The following is a 7738-nucleotide window of genomic DNA, read 5'->3' on the forward strand; positions in this document are numbered from 1 at the left end:
TACCTGACTTCAATATTTTAAATCAATAGAGATAAATGGTGGGGGAGAAAGAGGTGAGAGGAATAGGGGCAGAAGGATGAGTCCTGAGCAGTCAGGATGCATTTTTTGACTCTCATTCTATCCATGAATGAGGATAGAATACTATTTGAATGGGGGAAATACAGAAGGGTTAGGTTAAACTTCCTGCAATGTCTAGGGCAACTCCTACCTACAAATTATGTCACCCAAATACACAAAAGTACCTCAATAATTATGTGTGTTTCCTAAGAAAATTTAATGAATGTGAGTATTTCACAGATTAGAGATTCTATAGAAAGTATTTTATAATACATGCTTATTATTGCATTCTTTGACATTTTTATAGTTCTTTATCATTCACTAAAACTTTTCATAAGCAAGTACGGAACATATGGTTTAGCATTTAATCTCCTCTAAGTTTTTGGTAACTAAGATAACTAGCAATCCTTCTTTCCTAATAACCCCTATAGTATGAATGAGTGAATGAATATGTTTACAAAGCAGAAAGGGTTCCATTGGAGAATTACAGGATTCTATGAAATATTAATTAGAACCATTTTTATCTGAGCCACCTCTCTCAGAGTGATGTATCAATATGTCAGACTCTGAGTAACAGAAACAAGAAAATAATGCTTAAAATAAGATAGAGACTCATATTTCTCTCAAATAATGAAATGTATATAGTTGGGCTTTTAGGTCAACTCAAATGACATAATTGACTTCCTGCTTGCTTTGCCATCCTTAGGTTTCCATCCTCAAAGGAACCTCATGCTTTGAAGATAGCCACTAGGTTTCTCACCATCTTGTTCCCTTTTCAGGCATTAAGAAAGAGGAAAGACAAAATGACATATGCCAGCTGATTTAAACCCCTTCTTCTTTTGAGGTTCCAATTTTCATGAATAAAAGCTACCTTTAGAGCTCATTGGCCAGGACTTAAGTACAGGCTAGCCCTATCTGTATAAGGGGCTAGAAAAGGCACTTTTCTTTGCTAGGCACATTTCATTCACAACAAAATCTGCTTTATGTTGGTGAGGAAGAAGATGAAAATCAATAGAGAATAGGCAAGTTGCAGTTTCTGTCACAAGAATTAGGTCAATAATTAGATAATTTCGAGGAGACGATAAGGAAAATAAAACTTGTGGAATAGAGTAAGAATCATTGGGCCATTTGGCCTGGAGCTCAGACCTTTGAATGCCAAGAGGCAAGCAGGCAGGCAATGGCAGTGACTGGCCAGATCTGCCAGTGTGTTGATAAGATCCAAGCAAACAGGACATTTTGGCAGAGGGAATATTGACTCTAGAAAAGATCATGTCTGAAGTGCTATTTGTGAATAGTTCAATTTGGAATAATAAGGATCTGGTCGTGGACTCCCTGAACATGTAGTAACTCACCAGTGTGAAATATATTTCTAACTATTTTTTCCTTTAAAGTTTCCCTCCATTGAAAATTACATAAAATATAAAAACTGAACTTTTCATCCCAGTGTTGCATTAACTAATTTTCTATTAATAATCTGAGCATTATGAAAAGAAAATACATAAACACGTTCCCTCAAAAGTTCTTTACCACCCATTCACATGTGATAATTTTGCACAATTTCAGACATCTAAGTAACAGAGCCCATTTCTGTCTCATGTATTTACCCAGTATTTTGCAATCTCTCTAGGATTTTGCTGAAGTCTTACATTAATGGATAGAAAGTAGATGATGAAAGGGGTCAAACCCCTCAAACCACATGGAAAACTATATTTAAATCTGAGTAAAGATCGCTAGCAATGTCATTAACAAATTTCTGAACGATTCAGATAGAAAAGTGACTTAAACCCTATGAGCATATTAGTAAAAAAGGAGGCTACTGGACAAATTAAATATAGGAGGATTCCTTGTGGAAAAAATTATCAGAATTACTGGGGCTCATTTTAAAATACAGAAATTGGTGATATCTTTAGATAAATTGACTTGACCAATAAAAATCATCAAAGATAATCTAAAACATTACAGATATTCCAAGCCTTGGTTTTCACAAACAGTCTAATTATCTGTACAAAATATATTTATTTAATTTGTTTATTTATAGCAAGAATTTACATAAAATATTAGATGTTGGGTTAACCCCTCATATTTTCACTATTTCTGATAATTATATAATTTAACTATCTACTTGATTGGAATTTTCAGGGCTCTACAGAGAACAGAAAGCTTGTTAAAAAGAAGTTTATTTTCAAAGTATAGATATTCCACTCTCATCAGATTTATGTGGGTGCTTAAAAAAATGCTGATTAAACCTACTAAATAATAATCTCCAGAGTAGACATCAGCGATCTTAATTTTTTTATGAGCTAACAAGATGATTTTTAGTACATTAAATATTGAAAATATTGTTATTATTGAGGGCTGCCATTCTTCTGTTACTTGTTCATTGTTTGTATATGATGGCAAATGTGGCATTTAAATCTATTTATCATACTATCATACCAATAGGCTGCATCACTAACATAGAACCCTTGACTATCGAACCCAGTGTAAGTTCTTCTAACACTATACTCCACAAAATTAATCAACCAGTATGAAACTTGTCAATACAATGACAATTTTTAATAAATACTGATAAAATTTGATTTCATACAATTACTACTAAGTACTTACATTCCCTTGAGTGGTAGGAGGAAGGTCCTTTATAGTCTCCAAACTGAAGGAAATTAATAAAGATATAACTCATGTTTTCTTTCTTAGAATAAAGGAATCTTTTTATCCCTAGACTAATATTGAGCCTTAGTTAACTGAAACAGCAGTAATCAACTATCAACTAAATTCCCTTGACTTTTAATAAAAAAAAAAATATTTTGAGTCTGTGAAAGGGAGACATTGTTGGACACAGGAGGTTAAGAGTTACAGAAAAATCGTTACAGAATAGGAATTTTGAGAAGCCAGGGTCATGTGCAAATCACAATTATGGGCAGCAGATACTAAGATTAAAAAAAAAAAAGTGTCCACAGAGAAGTGTAGAAACCTAAAACCAATTCAAATGTGAATGACAAACCATCAGTTCCAGTCACTCTAAGACATGGTTATTCCTCATATTATACTTCATTTCTTATATGTAGTGCCCATAAGTTCATCTGTTTGATTCATTGTTAAAATCATTTTTTTCAAGCTAACTTGAATAGATTTTATTTTCCTTACTACCAAACATGCTATTAAAAAAGACAAAAATTTATATGTATTTAAATAAACCAAGCTCATAGAAAAGTAAGAGGTCCTTAGATTTCTCTAGAGGTAGAAGAATATTCAGTCTGAGTTATCTGGCCTACACTCTGGCTCTTTCTAGCTAGAGTGGTAAAGGATGGCCTCAGGTTTAAAGTTACTGGGCTGCAACTGGGGAGAAGGGGTGCCAAGATGTGTGGAGGTCCTTAAGACCTGGCAAAATTGGCTTTTAATCTGTTCCCAGCAGGAGGGAAAAAGGAAGTGCATGCAATAAGTAGTTTACTTAAATTTTTACACATTTTATTAAGTGTTCTGTTTTTTAAGAGTAAGGCAGAAACCTAAGTTTTTCTTGTTATCAGAAGTAAACCGGTCCTTGTGTGGCCAGTAATTTTAAAATCAACCATGGTATTGTACTTGTTAATACTGAATTTGCCCTCAACTGGGTGAGCCAAAGGCTGCTTGAACTGGTAAACTGCACCCTTTTCCAGGGTACTGCAGTAGGTGGGCTCTGAGGGCTTCCCGAGAGAGCTTGGTGGACTCTGTGGCTTTGGCATTTTTGGAAAAAAAGGCTGAGATCAAGTTCCACCTCTCCTGACTTTGGATGCGATGCTGTGATGCTGATGCCCATGGAGGGACATGTGTGGATGCCCACATGCTATTTCTGGTTTGAAGACAGAGGAGGCCACATGAAAGGACCAGAGAATGGTCTTTGGGAACTGAGAGTGATCCTCACTGGTAGCCAGCAAGAAAATGAGGACCTCAGTCATACAACCACACACAACTAAATTCTGCCAACAACCTGAATAAGCCTGGAAGTATTCTTTTCCAGAATCTCCAGATGAGAGAGTCCAGCCTGGCTGACAATTTGATTATGACCTCATGAGACCCTTCACAGATAACACAGTCAAGCCTGCCTGGCTTCTGACCCACAGAGCTGTGAACTAACTAATAAATGGGTGCTCTTTAAGAACTAAATTGATGGTAATTTGTTAGGCAGCAATTGAAAACCAATACAGACATCTGGCACTGCCTCTTGGCACTAAAGCTATAGCTTCATCTAAGGAAACCTCAATAGCCTAGGATTTTCGTTTGATTGGATAAATTATGTGGTAGGGGAGGGAGTGAAGGTGAGGTATAGGGAGTACTGAAATGGACTCAGATTACCCTGGTGTGAAATAATAAGATATATCCTATATAATAAAACCCTAATATGCAAATCAACCAAATAGCAGAAAGACCTGCAGAACGTCCGGTCGCTATGATGTCCCCTGACCACCAGGGGGCAGATGCTCAACACAGGAGCTGCCCCCAGCCCAAAGGCCCCGATTGCTGATGGGGCCTGCTGCCCTACCTCCTGGTCCCTCTCCCTCCCTGCGGCCGGCAGGTCCCTATCACCAGATTGGGGCAGGGCCCTGGGCTGGGATGGGGAACCAGGGGTGGGTGGTGGTGAATGCAGGTGATGAGGGAAAGATGAGGGAAGGAGGAGGGGGGGTGGGGAGGCAGGGAGGTGGGGAACCTGATTGGCCGTGATAGCTGGCCTGGCCTAGAAACCCCACCCGTGCACAAATTTCATGCACTAGGCCTCTAGTATATATACTGTGTGTGTGTGTGTGTGTGTGTGTGTGTGTGTGTGTGTGTGTGTGTATGTATCTGCCCTCAGTTCCTGACTGTGTATATATGTATGTATCTGCCCTCGGTTCCTGACTCAGCTCCTGAATCTCCTTGTAGGTAAGGGTACTAGGAGAATCTTTTGTTCTAAAATTTAGTCTTTGATCCCAGTTGCTGACAAGGAGCTAATAAGACCTATATAATTCCTGAGTGATAGGGGCATCTGTCAGTAAACTCCTAAATCACCTGGGGTTTCCTGAAGTGTCTTTTGTTCTAATGTGGTGACTCTTGGTAGGATGCTGTATGGAGCTGGTCAGAAGAAGACCAAGACATGATTAGCAGGTTGAGACTTTCAGACTCACCTCTCACTCCTGAAAGAAAGGAGAGGGGCTGTAAATGAAGTTAATAATCCATCATGCCTATGTGATGAAGCCTCTATAAAAATACATGTGGTTCAAAGACCTTCTGGGTTGGTGATGGCACACCCCAACTCAAGGAAAAGCTCCTACACTCGGGAACCTACGTACATCTTTGCCTGGCTGTTTATCTGTGTCCTTTCCCATAAACTGGTGAATGTAAACAAAACGTTCCCCCATTAATACAAAGTTCATCTCCTCAGCTGAACAGTGAAAGGCTTCAACATATCTCTCCTTGACTTTTTTGTGTGACTCTTCTGTGCAGCCACAAATGCTTTGTTTGCAGTTTTAATCTGGATAAAGGTATCTCCTGATGATGAGATACCTGGTCATTAGCCCTGGTGATTCAATACCATGTAAAATTTGTGAATTTGAATATCTATGAAAAACTCCCCCAGGAAATCCAGGATCTCCTCAATAGTGTTCATGTAGGGAGGACCTTAAAGGTGTATACAGTCTCTATCATTTACATGGGGCAAACATTTCTGAGGTAGTAGTAGGATAATAGGAAGGGTTGGAGTGAAATGAGAGGGGCTGAGGTGAATTGATTAGCACCTGCTGAACTTCAGTTGCTATGCTCCTGAGCAGTTCAATGTTTTTTTACCAAAATCTTTATGCTTCCTCAGTGTGTTCTGTGCATACTTCTCACAGAGGACAAAATATCTCTTGTTGGCTGGCTGTCTAATTAGGTAACAAGGAGGATGCCTTCCTTCCCCCTAATTTAGAGAAATGTTGTCCAAAGAAGGCCACCATTTTATCAGCTGTGGCCATGAAAGGCAGTCCCACATGTGGACAAGGACTTGGTTTTCCTTGGAAATTGGGATACCTCATTGGAGGTACTACCAGCAATTTTAAGACAATCTTTGCCTGTTGCTTTGTAAACCTCAATGTACTGGCTTTCCATGCAATGTCTGTGCCTCTGTAGTGCCAGGTATCTGTGCTTCTCACTTACAGACCTAAGCGGAGCTTCCCCATTCCTTCAGATATGGGCATTCTGACGCAGTGCTCAGACTCCTTTGGCAATCTGAGTCCTTTGAAGAATTTTTCAATATCTTGATCCACATCCTGCCATGATAAACCTGGAATCCTGATTGCAGTGTTGTCATCAATGAGTTCCATTTTGACGCAAGTGCCACTTTGAAATTTGTAACTTATTCTCTCTGGATCTGAACATTTGTGATTATTAGGCTGTGAAATCACTGCTAAAATTGTATCCCCATATCTGCAACTTGAGAGGCTCCACACAGAAGGCTGAGTTATTCTCGAAATTTAAACACTCTCATTGCTTGTAGCATCCAGTTCATCAATATCAGGTACACCAGGATACTGAATTATTTTTGAAGATGAGGAGAGTAATAGAAGCACACAAGCAATTATTCTCAGAAGTGCCAGGACGCAGGAGTTACCTGACATGAAGTACATCTGTACAGAAATAGGAGAAGGCCTCTACCCTTCAGTTCAGTACATTGCCGACTGGTTCAGCTGTCCCAGGGCTCAGTCTAGCTGGGATGTCAAGTACAGGCATTGGCCTTATCTTAGTTTTTTCTTTACAATCCTGTGTCAGTTCCAAATGACTCCATCTAACTAGTATTTCGTGCAACTGTCCCACCTTAATGATGGCCAGGTCCATGACTTTTCATATCAACAGGATCAGCTGCTCCTCATGCAAGCCCAGTTTGGCTACAGTGTACTGATTCTAAAAAGCATCACCATGTAATCTGGGGACACTGTCCATCATGATGGTAGTGGGGGGGGATAGAAAAGGGGTCAGGAGGTGGTGGGATGGGGTAGAAGTGAGAACTAGAAAATTGTGCTAAAACCTATTCTAAGAGAAAGGAAAGTGCTTGCCTCACCCTACCCTTTTGACTCACCTGGTGCAGAAAACAACCAACCACCCAACTCCACACTGGTTCTCCACACCCTGGGCAGGAAGGGTGCAGCTGCCAGCCTCGGAGGACTTGTGCTCTGTAGATAACGCATGTGGCACAGCTGCTGGAGTAGCCATTCTCCTTCCAGCAACTTGAGCCGCTGGCTTCCGTGGGCTTCCTCAGGGCCACCGGGACCAGCTGCTGTATCTTTCTAGGCAGCCCCTTCAACCACTTCACAGTGCTGGACAAAGGCAGCTCAAACCCAACTTGAGCTTCTAGAAGCTGGTGGGGCATTTGGACACAGTGCTAGTGCCTCATATGGACATGGACAGGGTACCCAGCCTCAACAGTCTGCTGCAGTGCACACAAGCTGGTGAGTACGATGAGGTGCCCCACCAGTAGGGGCTCCAGGGAAAAGAGGCTCCCCAAGCTCATCTCACCCAACCTGAGTGTGGTTTTCCCCAAAGGCCATGGGAGCAGCTGCCTCATGGCTGGTGCGAAGTGAGGACCAGGTGGAGCTGACCTGAGCCCTCTGGCAAGACTGAGCATCACATCCCTGCCCCTAAGCTGTGGGCTGCTGCCGCCTAAACCCACCATGCTCTTCCAGAAAATGGGCCTCGGCCT

The 7738-nt window shown here is 40.8% G+C and overlaps 1 pseudogene; it reads right to left on the bottom strand.

Moving 5' to 3' along the window:
• Positions 1-5321: 5321 nt before the first annotated feature.
• LOC103284030 (epithelial splicing regulatory protein 1-like) lies at positions 5322-7251 on the bottom strand (annotated as a pseudogene).
• Positions 7252-7738: the final 487 nt, after the last annotated feature.

Source organism: Eptesicus fuscus, chromosome 10 (assembly GCF_027574615.1).
Source record: "Eptesicus fuscus isolate TK198812 chromosome 10, DD_ASM_mEF_20220401, whole genome shotgun sequence".
NCBI classification, from domain to species: domain Eukaryota; kingdom Metazoa; phylum Chordata; class Mammalia; order Chiroptera; family Vespertilionidae; genus Eptesicus; species Eptesicus fuscus.